Here is a 13,067-nt window from a genome sequence, read left to right as displayed (position 1 = left end):
CGGGTAGATTCTTTACCCGCTGAGCCACAAGGGAAGCCCAAGAACACTGGAGTGGGTAGCGTATCCCTTCTCCAGAGGATCTTCCGGATCCAAGAATCCAACCGGGGTCTCGTGCATTGCAGGCGGATTCTTTACCAACTGAATGAGAAGATGAGTGAGTGAGAAGATGAGCAAGAAGATGCTGGTAACCGGGAAATGATCAAGTAAAGGAGGCGGTCTCTTGGAAACCAAAATGGAAGCGGAGGCACCGGCCTGAGCAGAGCCTCGCACCGCCGCGAGGATGAACTTGGGAGTTTCTGATGGACTCAGAAGCAAACGCGCGGGCACAGCGGTTCCGCTCCCGGATCAGGCGGAGGCTGCGCCCAGAGCGCAGTGACAGCGAGGGTGCGTCCGGGCCTCCTGGCCTCGTGGCTGCGCACGGGGACGCGCTCCGAGGGCGCGCTCCGGGAGGCGGCGACGGCGACGCGCGGGGCCGCCGTGGCGGGAGAAGCGTTTCCGGTGGCGGCGGAGGCGGCGCCGAGCAGATTCTGTCTGAGAGCTGCGCCGGCTGTAGCCAGTGAGTAGCGGTGAGTTGCGGGCCTGGGTGCAGTGGGTGGGAAACGCGCAGGGAGCCAGGCGGACGGGCGCGGGCTGGAGCTGGGGCTCGCGCCCGCGGGCGGCTACTGGGCGACCCCCCAACATCCCGGCTGGGAAATCAAAAACCCCCTCGGCCTGCCCGGGACTCCCCGGGCCAGGGGGTCCCTGCACCTTGGAAACCCCACCTGCCGTCCCGCTGCCTGAGCTCCCCACCTCCGGCAACCTGACCTCCCGCGAGCTCCGCCCGGAGCCCTGCGGTGGAGCGGGTCCCCCGGCACGGAAGGGGGTTCATGCATCCACGCCTGCACGCGCCCTGCCACGCCGTCCTCGGGGCCGCGTGCCGAAACCCGCCGCGGGGAGGGCACCAAGATGGCTGCCGCGGGGACGGGTGCGGGCGAGTGCAGGTGGCCGGTGACACCGACCCCCGCGCCCCCAGCTCCTGGCTCCTGGCGCAGAGCGGGGCTCCAACCCTGGAACGAGCCATCTATTAGGGAAGAGACCGGCAGGTGACGGAAACAGCGGTGGTCCTGCTCAGAGCTTCCATCTCAGTGCTGACCTCCTGAGCTTTCGCACTTGTCACGGGTCTCTAACCTTCTGAGAATGACAGTAGCCACAGTGTCTACTAAGTGTGTGCAGGTGATCCAGGTCCATGTATTTTTACATTACATTCCTGCAGCCCCATGAGGTACTTGGCCTTGCCTTCCTAATCCAGATGAGAAAGGAAACTGGATCTCAGAGAGGTTGTGCATCCTGCCTAAGGTCACACAGTGGGTCCTCTGTAGTCTCAGCTTAAACGTTACTTCCTCAAAGACGCTTTCCAAACTTGGCTGTCTTGTTTGACATTTGGTTTTTCCATAAGAGAATTTGTCACCAGTTGAAACGAACTATTGGCTTTCTTGTTTGATTCTCTGCTTGTGGTCAGGACCTCTGTTTTTCTTGCTCATCTGTCTGTTCTCTGCACCAGGTAGACCCTCACTGAATATCTGTTGAGTGCCTGAATGAAAAAGCTTAGCATGGGAAAAAAAAGCTTAGCATGGGTGACTTCAGAGCTTGGACACTGAATCAGTCCATGAGCCACTGCCTTCTGAACCCCCATGGCATTTTGTTTGTACTTATCTCAAACTTGTAATCTCTCTTCTGCCTCATTGTCTAGATTTTTTCCTTGCATGCCTCTAGCTTTTCTCTTCCCGTGCCCATCCCCAGTTTGTTGAGCTGCTTCTATGTTTCAGGCCTTGTAATAGGTGTGAGATGGATATGCAAGTGAATAAGGAAGCTTTGCCACTCTTGTGGTGTTGAACTTGGACTTGCCCTGTAAGATTGACTTGCCATATAAGAGGCATATAAGATGAGAGGGAATCTGGGACAATGAGGCTCCACCAGGAGGTTCTGGGACCTCAAGCAGCTCCTTTCTCCCCTGAGGACTGTGGGTGTCTGGTTTGTAAAAAAAGATGGTGTTTGGAGAGGTGGGTATATCAGTTTCTCTCCAGCTCTCATATAATTGTTCTAAGTCTGTATTCAAGGGTTCAGCTGAGTGTGCAAGCATTTAAAGTCCCATGGACTTTCAGGAAAGTGTTGATACCTGAGTTGCAGTTGTCAGAGAAAAAGCTGTAGCTATAATTCAGAATCAGGAAAATATTTAGAACGCTTTTAATAGTCTGTAGAAGTTTTACAAAATCCCATGTGGATGGGTATAGAAGGAAGCCCAGAGGGCAGCTGGAGCATCCGTGACCTTTGGAACAGATGCGTCATACAGCTCCTCAGTTCTCTGATGCCTTGGAATGAAGAATAGCCTCTAACCTATTAAGCAAGCAGTGCTTAGGTGCATTCGATTGGAGTATGATAGTGAATGGAAGAACCTTTTGTTTGAGGTTAAAGGTAAGCAGGCAGTCATTTTTTAAAGGCTGAAGATGGCCTCGACTTGAGAACTTATTGTCAGAATAGAAATCAAACCTACACTCAGTTAATTATACAAAGTTTAAAGTTATCAAATTTTTGGTTAACTATTACTTTGTGAAATAGACAATATATATAATCTGTGACTTGATTTTTTAAAGTAGGTGGTAAAATATGCAACTTGGTATGTCCAAAGTGCTAGAGTTTGGGAGTATTTTATTATTTTCACAGGCTGACACCACTGTCTCTAGTATAAACCAGTAGGATTTTTTTTTTAAAAATGGATAAGAACTTCACTCATCATAAGAAATTGATTAAGAAACTCAAAGGTGATCTTGAGGACCATCGAAATATAAACAATGATTATATTGTCACCTGTGTGTTTGAAAGTTCAGCTAAGAATGGGATCTTCCCTGTGAACTGGGAGGTGGGGGGCAGGAATGCTGGCAGGGAGACAGACAGACGGCAGTCATTCCCCCGTGGCTTCTTGATTCTACACAGGCCCTCTATCTTCATGCAGACATGTCCCTGAAACAGAGGAAGGTATGCAACAGAAGGTCATGCTGGGATTCGAAAGAATCTGCTTCTCAGCACAGGATTCAACTTTGTGTTCTATAAACTGATATCCTGAGTGGCCACACCCGTAACAAAGGAATGCTGTGTGCTAATGACCATCTCAAAGCCAAATTAGGAAATGTGCTCCTTGAATAAATGTTATTGCTGTTGCCATGCACATCACTTTTGGCCTCACAAGGGTCCGGAGTGAAAGAAAGTGTTAGTTGCTCATTCGTGTCCGACTGCAGCCCCGTGGACTGTAGCCCACCAGGCTCCTCTGTCCATGGAATTCTCCAGGCAGGAACACTGGAGCGGGCTGCCATGTCTTCTTCCTCCAGGGGGTCTTCCCAGCCCAGGGATCCAGCCTGGGTCTCCTGCATTGCTGGCAGATTCTTTACCATCTGAGCCACCAGGGAAGCCAAGCAGGATATAAAATCAGGTAGAAATGCCATCTTGGGCATGACACTTGGTTTCGCTGAGTAGCTTTACAAAATAGGGGGAAATTTCTTAGAGAGCTGAAGTGAGAATTTAGCTGTCTAGTAACATGTGGAAAGCCCGGTATCTGGCACACAGTGGGCTCTCAGCCACATCCCGCCCCGGGGACTGGGGTAGGGTATGTCGCACTTTCTGGCCCTAACCAAGTAAACCAAGGGCAACCAGATTCCTTCCCAGCTTTTTCAAATGCAGTTATCTTAACTAACAGTAAGCTTCCAGTTTAATAATTATCATTGTTAATCTTTGTCCAAGGTTAAAGGTCTTTTCCCAAGTCCTTGGGAGAGCACATTTCCTGATAATTTGTTTTCTGTGAAGTAAATTCTTCTTCTTTTTTTTTTTTCCACAGTAGTTAAGCGTTTTCTTGGCATGTAACTCGAATTTTGAAATAAAGCTTATCTTAGGAGAAAAGTGTTTTTCTCAGGTGTTTCTGGTCATCCTCAGGCAGTTCAGGCAGCCAAGCACTATTGTGCCCCTCGGGTCCCACCACACCAGCGGCCACCGTGTTTATGGACAAGACTTCAGCATGTGAGGACAGGAGAGTCCGTGCATGGAGAACCGCGTGTCAGTGACGATCTGACATTTGTCTGCCCCTTCACATTTACTAAGGCTCAATAAAGCCCTCCTGTACACCTCCATTTTATAATCCTTTCAACTCTATGTCAGCCAACCCTCATCTCCATCTTCAAGATGAGAAAGTTGAGGCTCAGAGAGGCAGAGTGAGTCACCCAGTGACATGCTTAGAACAGAAGTGACAGAATCAAGACTCTAACCCCGACTGCAGTGGTTCAAGTCCGGTTCTCATTCTGCGGGTTGGTTGTCAGGATGGATACTCAGGGAACCAGAACGCAGAGTAAGGGCTCTTCCTCACAGGACCCAGCCAGCAACTAGTGTGGATGGCCATGGAGTCATCTAAATATTTATACTTCCCCAGAAAGAGGATAAAAACCTTCCCTTGATTGGAAGAGCATTCGGTTATTAATGTTTACTCATAAGTTTTATATTCTTTACCACATAGTGTTTCCCAAACTTAGCTAGTCATAGGATGATGGTGGTTTAGTCACTAAGTTATGTCTGACTCTTTGCGACCCCATGGACTGTGGCCCACCAGACTCCTCTGTCCATGAGATTTCCCAGGAAAGAATACTGGAATGGGTTGCCATTTCCTCCGCCAGGGGATCTTCCCAACCCAGGGATCGAACCAGCATCTCCTACGAGTCATTCATATCGAAGTCATCAGTAAGGTTGATAAGTTAGTTGAAGACTTCAATGGAGGTGGGTAATGTCCATCCGAAACAAGCTCTATATGGGAAGGGTGTCTGTACGTACGTTTGGGGAAATTTAGGCTATAGTCATTAGAATGTGTTTGCTTTTCAGTCTATTCACTGTGTATTGGGTCTTTCCAAATCCAAGGCCAAGCCAGCGTGGGGTGCAGGAGAGGACTCCAGCCCATGCTGACAAACAGGGACAGTGAGAGTTAAGTTGCTCAGTCGTGTCCAACTCTTTGCGACCCCATGGACTAACCTATCAGGCTCCTCCGACCATGAGGTTTTCCAGGCAAGCATGCTGAAGTGGGTTGCCATTTCTTTCTCCAGGGAGTCCATACTGAATGTACAAATTAATTTTGTTCTGGGCTTCCCTCGTAGCTTAGTCCATAAAGAATCTGCCTGCAATGCAGGAGACCCTGGTTCAATCCCTGAGTTGGGAAGATCCCCTGAAGGAGGGCATGGCAACCCACTCCAGTTTCTTGCCCGGAGAATCCCAGGGACAGAGGGACCTGGTGGACTGCAGTCCGTGGGTGGCACAGAGTCCGCCATGACTGAAGTGACTCGGCATGCACACGCACTTCCCCCTCATCCTCGTGGTGCCCAGTGTCGTCACAAGGCTGTCCAGCGAAATGCCTCCCCATCTCCTCTGAGTAAATTCCTGCCCGAGAAGCACTTGCTCTAGTGTTGTCACCGTCCATTGTCATGAAGCACTGTGAGAACCACATCATCAGCTGTGCTCAAAATGCTCTGGAAAAGTGTCTGATCTTTGACCAAAGTCAGCCTGGACGGGGGAGAGAGGGAGGAAGGTTCAGGGACTGCAGGCAGGGGTATGGCTATGCTTTTCATGCATAAACCAGACTTTATGCTTAAAGTACACCATCAACCATAAACCTACCACTACCACTTGGGGCTTCACTTCCTATCCACGATGGTGCCCTGGGCAGGCAGCCCCATGGCCCAGCCCACAAGCTGGCACCAGGTGTTCGGGCCGGATGACCCCTAAGCGCAGACCCTGGCAGTCAATGGGCGCCCACGATGCTGCAGGACCAGGTGTCCAGGCCTGCCAAGCTTCAGCAACGAGGCAGGTGGAAAGCTGCTGTGCCCAGGGACCCCTGCATAGCAGTCAAGGTCATGGGGTGCTTTGCCCCCCAAGGCAGCTCCTGGGGCAGGAGCCCCCGCCTTGGCCCCCTGCACTTCGGGCAGAGGCTCAGAGCTTCTCCTGGGTCTACAGCTGGGGAGACAAGTGAGCCAGGGCAGTGGCGCCTTGTCCACTGTCCCACAGTTTTAGTATAAAATAAGAAATAAATTTCATTTGTTTTGTTTTCAAACTGGACTCTTATTTACAGAAACTGGTTATTTTATTTAGTTGAGCTATTCCAAATCCTGAAAGATGATGCTGTGAAAGTGCTGCACTCAATATGCCAGCAAATTTGGAAAACTCAGCAGTGGCCACAGGACTGGAAAAGGTCAGTTTTCATTCCAATCCCAAAGAAAGGCAATGCCAAAGAATGTTCAAACTACTGCACAATTGCACTCATCTCACACGCTGGTAAAGTAATGCTTAAAATTCTCCAGGCCAGGCTTCAGCAATATGTGAACCGTGAACTTCCTGATGTTCAAGCTGGTTTTAGGAAAGGCAGAGGAACCAGAGATCAAATTGCCAACATCCACTGGATCATGGAAAAAGCAAGTGAGTTCCAGAAAAACATCTATTTCTGCTTTATTGACTATGCCAAAGCCTTTGACTGTGTGGATCACAATGAACTGTGGAAAATTTTGAAAGAGATGGGAATACCAGACCACCTGATCTGCCTCTTGAGAAATCTGTATGCAGGTCAGGAAGCAACAATTAGGACTGGACATGGAACACAGACTGGTTCCAAATAGGAAAAGGAGTTCATCAAGGCTGTATATTCTCACCCTGCTTATTTAACTTATATACAGAGTAGATCATGAGAAACATTGGACTGGAAGAAACACAAGCTGGAATCAAGATTGCCGGGAGAAATATCAATAACCTCAGATATGCAGATGATACCACCCTTGTGGCAGAAAGTGAAGAGGAACTAAAAAGCCTCTTGATGAAACTGAAAGTGGAGAGTGAAAAAGTTGGCTTAAAGCTCAACATTGAAAAAACGAAGATCATGGCATCCGGTCCCATCACTTCATGGGAAATAGATGGAGAAACAGTGGAAACAGTGTCAGACTTTATTTTTCTGGGCTCCAAAATCACTGCAGATGGTGACTGCAGCCATGAAATTGAAAGACGCTTACTCCTTGGAAGGAAAGTTATGACCAACCTAGATAGCATATTCAAAAGCAGAGACATTACTTTGCCAACAAAGGTCCGTCTAGTCAAGGCTATGGTTTTTCCAGTGGTCATGTATGGATGTGAGAGTTGGAGTGTGAAGAAGGCTGAGCACCGAAGAATTGATGCTTTTGAACTGTGGTGTTGGAGAAGACTCTTGAGAGTCCCTTGGACTGCAAGGAGATCCAACCAGTCCATTCTGAAGGAGATCAGCCCTGGGATTTCTTTGGAAGGAATGATGCTAAAGCTAAAACTCCAGTACTTTGGCCACCTCATGTGAAGAGTTGACTCATTGGAAAAGACTCTGATGCTTGGAGGGATTGGGGGCAGGAGGAGAAGGGGATGACAGAGGATGAGATGGCTGGATGGCATCACTGACTCGATGGACGTGAGTCTCAGTGAACTCTGGGAGTTGGTGATGGACAGAGAGGCCTAGCATGCTGCAATTCATGGGGTCGCAAAGAGTCGGACACGACTGAGCGACTGATCTGATCTGATCTGATTTTATTTAGAGTGGGAAAAAAGTATAAACTGTTCCTGCGCTTGAAGGTTGGTGCAAGAAAATGCTTGTCCAATTAGATTGTGGGAGTCATAGTTAATAATTAAAATTTTATCTGGCTTGAGATCAGCTTTCTTTGTAAGAATGTTCATATGGCATTTCTGATTCACCTTTATGGTTTTGAAATTGGTGGGGGCAGGGACAAGCTCTCAAGTTTAGTTGGTATGTCTTACACCAGTACACAGTTGTATTAAAATCCTTTTTAAATAGTTTTATTTATTTGTTGTTACTGAAGTTTAGTTGATGTGAAATGTTGTGTTAGTTTCAGGTGTAGAGCAAAACTATTCAAGTATGTGTATATATATACACACACATATACATATATATACAATAGGTCCTTGTCGTGTGCCTGTTGTATATGCGTGTGTGTGTGTGCTCAGATGCTTCAGTCATGTCCACCTCTTTCTGACACTATGGACTGTAGCCCGCCAGGCTCCTCTGCCCATGGGATTCTCCAGGCAAGAATACTGGAGTGGGTTGTCATGCCCTCCTCCAGGAGATCTTCCCAACCCGGGGATCGAACCCGAGTGTCCTGCATCTCCTGCATTGCAGGCAGATTCTGTACTGCTGAGCCACTGGATGTATTTTATATAATGTGTAGATATTACTCACAGATCCCTAATTTATCCCTCCCCTGACCCCCACCTTTCCCCTTTAGTGACCGTAAGTTTTTTTCTAAATGAACGTATTTACAAAATCACGTCCTTTTAAGTAGTAAAAAGAGTGCAGTGTTATAGCCTAATGCTACTTAGCATATTGCTACAAATGTAGTACCTTAACACAACTAAATCTTACCCTAAAACAACCATATATTAGCTTATCTTTCTGGAGGTCGGAAGCCTAGACTGGTTCTGTGTTGCCTCTGGAGGCTCCAAGGGAGACTCTCTGTCCCTGCTCTTGGTAACTTCCAGAGGCCGTGCCCCTCACTGGGCTCCTGACCCTGCCTCACACCAAGCTCTGCTTGTCCCTTGTCACATCTGCTTCTCTGACTCTACTCTCCTACCTTCCTCTTTCTCTCACAAGGACCCTTGTTGTGATCAGGCCCACCTGAATCGTCCAAGGGAGTTTCCTAGTCTTAAGAGCTTTGACTTAATTATGCTGGCGAAGTCCCTTCGCCACATAAGGTCACACAGTCAGAGTCTGGAGGTTGGGGGCGGGCATCTCTGGGGGGCCATGGTTCTGCCTGCCACAGTCTATACAGAGTGGGTGGCATGAGGTTTCAGTGTTGGGCTTTTGGCAGGCTAGGCCTGGCATCTGATGATAAGCCAGCCTTCTTCCTCCCTTGCTGGATAGCTACGAGCGACTTCTGAGAATCTTACTCTCCTCCTCTGTGAGTTGTGCATAATATGCCTAAAGCACAGTGTTGTGGAAACTGACATAGAATATTCTTCCACTGGCACACAGTAGGGGCTTGAACTCTCAGGCAAGTGCACAGCCCTGTTCCTTGTATGCAATAGAAACTCCAAAACTGTTGGAGTTCCTTTCCCTATCCGTCTCTTTTTCCTTTGCCTGTTAAAGAAGAGACTTTGTATACACTACTATATATAAAATAAACAACAAGAGCTTACTATACAGCACAGGGAACTGTATTCAATATCTTACAAGAATCTATATGGGAAAGAATCTGGAAAAGAATATATATACAGATACATACATATATTGATACCTGTCTGAGTCACTTTGCTGTACATCAGAAACTAATGCAACGTTGTAAATCAACTATACTTCAACTTAAAAAAGAGACTTTGTGAGGCCTCCACAGCCGTCTTCTCCTGTATACTGTGGGCACCATAGTGTTAGCGTAGCTTGGAGCTTCATGGTATGAGTAGACCTGCTTTTATTTAAGGGGAAAAAGAAGGGCCTTAAAGACAGCCGTTCTGTGAAGACATTAACTGCTGTGATTTGAGGGCGGGGGATAGCTGAAGGAGTAATAGAGAAGAGAATGATCTGGCTGACCAGCACCCGAGAGTCCCGTCCAGCTTTGGGCCTCTGCCCACTTCCTTCTGCCGCCAGCACCAGGGGCACACCCTGGGCGGTTATTTCCCCCTCTGTGCCTCTGTTTCCTGTGTGATGGGCACATTGAGGGCATCATTTTTAAGATCTTCTCTAGCTCTTACCCAATTAGAACATCTTTTATGAAGTACCATGTTATAAAACCAGATCATGTTTTCAATAACGTGACCTTAAGTTTGCCCCATATTTAACAAATTAGAGGTTGGTTGCATTGTGGGAGACCTGGTTCAACCCCTGGGTCAGGAAGATCCCCTAGAGAAGGAAATGGCAACACACTGCAGTATTCTTGCCTGGAGAATCCCATGGATGGAGGAGCCTGGTGTGCTACAGTCCACGGGGTCGCAAAGAGTCGGACACGACTGAGCAACTTAACTTTAACTTTTAACTTGTCGTTAAGAATGAGAATTCTCTGAAAGCTAAATTAACTTTTTGTTGTTGTTGCTGTTATATATATTAAGTGTAGAGGGGAAATAGTGACAGTGAGAATTAGACTTTACAGGGAAGAAGGATGACTTGGTACACAATTTTATGAGAAGACATCAGTGTCAGATACCCATGGGGGAGCACAGCAGCCCACTCAGGGCTGTGAGAAGACAGCTCCCAGCCTCACACAGAGGCGCAGCCTGGTGCCTGGAGAGCCGGAGGCCCAGGCCCAGAGCGCCTGCAGGAGCACCTGCTGGGCCCTGTGCTAGACCTCCTGGGCCGAGTCTCCAGAAGGCTGACAGTGTTTGTCTTTTTCAGAAGCTCTTCAGGTGATGTCAGTGTGTTCTGTTGGTTAGGAGCCACCAACAGGAGTCCAGTACAGTAGAGTACAGGAGTCTTACTGGGGGCTTTGCAGGAATAATAGTGCCCCAGGGCGGGGCCGCTAACGTGCTGTGTTGCCACTCCCTGCTTGCCACCACCATTGCTCATCCTTTTTAGAATTTGTCAAGCTAACCAGCTTGCAGTATTCTCACTCCCCCGATGACCCTTTGGGACTTGTCTCCACCTCCTCACTGCCCAAGGTGGAGACAACCAGGGGGATCTTCCTTTTGGGCAGCGGGACAACTGGTAGACTCACTTCCCCTGTCCTCCAGGACAGCACCCTGCTGAGCTCCTACCCACTGTCACCCTGTCGCAGCCTCTTTTGCTGTGACTTAGTCTTTCCCAACCTCTTAACATCTGAGGCCTTGGGTTCCTTCTCTTTTTACATTCACGTCCCTGTTGATCTCCCATTGCATGAGTTTCCGTAGTCTCTGTGCTTATAGCTCCCAGATGAGTATCTGTAGACAAAAGCTCTCCTCTGAACTCCAGACTCTCCCTTTCAACTGCCTCCTGGACATCTCCACTTAGAAGGCCCCTAGGCATTGCAAACTTCATTCGTCCAAAGCTGAACTTGCTGTTTTCTCCCTAACATCTGCTCCTCTTCCATCCAGATTACCTTAGGAGTCATGCCTTTTTATTCTGTCCCACCCCCTGTCCAAGTTAGCAGGAAATCCCGTTGGCTCCATCAACAGCATATCCAGAACATCAGCGCTTCTTGACAGCTCCCTGCTGCCACCTGCTCCACCATCAGCCCTCCTCTGGATGTCTGCAGGAGCCTCACAGTGACTCTTCCTACGTCTGCTCTTATCACCCCACTGCATTCTCCACACAGCAGCTAGAGAGGTCCTTTTAAATTATAAGTCAGATCATTTAGTCCTCTGTCTGGAACCCACCAGTGACTCCCGTTTCCCTCAGGGTAAAATGCAGAGGCCTCACAGTGGGCACAGGCACCAAATAATCCTATTCCAACTTAACCCCCTCCCCACGCCTCTCAGACTGCTCATCTCCTGTCCCCGTCTTCCTCTCTCCAGCCCAGCTGCACACCTTCTTGCTGTTCTTTGAAGACATCCGCCTCAGGTCTTTGCCGTGTCTGTTCCTTCTCCCTGGAATGCCGTTCCCCCAGTGCCCGCATGCTTCATTTCATCTCTTCACTCCCATCTTGCTCCACTGTTATTTTCTCAGTGAGGCCTGCCCTGACCGCCCTAGTTCAAAACACACTCCCCATGATGGTTCCTATTCTGATTTTTCCCCAAACCACCTATTACCTTCTTGTATATTTGACACTTGGTTTACCTTTTGTGTTTTTATTGTCTGGCTCCCCTTCTATTCCCACCATCCCACGTCAGCTCCACCAAGGCAGGAATTTTTGTCTTTGTTCACTAATTTACCCCAAGAATCTGTCACAGGGTGGATGCCCAGTCAGTGAACACTAAAGGTAGCAGAATTTTCTAGACTTTAAAGAAAGAAGAAACCTGTAAGTCTGGTCTTGGCAAGAATTTCTTCTGTATTTAATCTGTGACCTACTGCAGTGTAGAGTATAGGAACTATACCATTCAGAAATGGGAGTGAGTTTGACCAGATTATCTGGTTTAATTATTACAGCATAGAAAGTATAACTGTAGAAACAAACTGTGACCTATATGCATAAGTGGAAATTCAAATGATGATCCTGAGGCAAAGCCAGTGTGAACTGTGTGTTATAGATCCATACTGGAAAAAGCACAGGAATTGGAAGTGCTGAGAAACTTCCATAAAACCATGTTAGAGTTCTATTATGTTAATATCTGCTGATCAATAATAAAAAATTGGGACTTTTTTGTGTCCAGCCTTTTTCAAAATTTATTTTTAATCTAGTTTACGAAAGCATTGGCTCAAGACAGGGGATTGGAAATGGGAAGAAACCAAGCAGGGCTTTGACCACACAGTTTAAGACACACCGATCAGACAGGCTCAGGCGCCCTCAGGGAGCCGGAGTGAAAAACACGTGAGACCTTCTGTACCTTTATGAGTTATCTCAGAGATCTTCATTTTATTGTCTCCTACAGTGATTTTCAACTTTTTGCTTTTTTGCTTTTCTTCCCCCCAGCAGTAGAACCCTCTTTTTAAAAGATCGTTGCCGTAAAACACAGCTGTAGAAGGCAGATGAAAGCAGACCTACTGTGGTTGAGTATGAATCCCCTCCACTCCCCTCAGTTTCGTTCAGTCGCTCAGTCGTGTCCAACTCTTTGCGACCCCATGGACTGCAGCACGCCAGGCCTCCCTGTCCATCACCAACTCCCAGAGTTTACCCAAACCCATGTCCATTGAGTCGGTGATGCCATCCAACCATCTCATCCTCTGTGGTCCCCTTCTCCTCCTGCCCTAAGTCTTTCCCAGCATCAGGGTTTTTTCCAATGAGTCAGTTCTTTGCATCAGGTGGCCAAAGTGTTGGAGTTTCAGCTTCAGCATCAGTCCTTCCAATGAATATTTAGGACTGATTTCCTTTAGTATGGACTGATTGGATCCTCTTGCAGTCCAAGGGACTTTCAAGAGTCTTCTCCAACACCACAGTGTAAAAGCATCAATTCTTCAGTGCTCATCTTTCTTTATAGTCCAACTC

General features: G+C 47.9%; 1 protein-coding gene across 2 annotated transcripts in view; it reads left to right on the top strand.

Moving 5' to 3' along the window:
- Nucleotides 1-480: 480 nt before the first annotated feature.
- The window catches only part of SFXN1 (sideroflexin 1), a 61,958-nt gene continuing 49,371 nt past the window's right edge, over nucleotides 481-13,067 (top strand). The window contains exon 1 of one of the 2 annotated variants that reach the window (XM_010808808.4): nucleotides 481-566. The gene's annotated coding sequence lies outside the window, so the exon portion shown is untranslated. The remainder of the gene's footprint in view (nucleotides 567-13,067) is intronic. The other variant, NM_001015574.1, reaches the window with a different exon arrangement.

This window comes from Bos taurus, chromosome 10 (assembly GCF_002263795.3).
Source record: "Bos taurus isolate L1 Dominette 01449 registration number 42190680 breed Hereford chromosome 10, ARS-UCD2.0, whole genome shotgun sequence".
Lineage (NCBI taxonomy): Eukaryota > Metazoa > Chordata > Mammalia > Artiodactyla > Bovidae > Bos > Bos taurus.
This window is presented reverse-complemented; position numbering and strand designations above follow the sequence as displayed.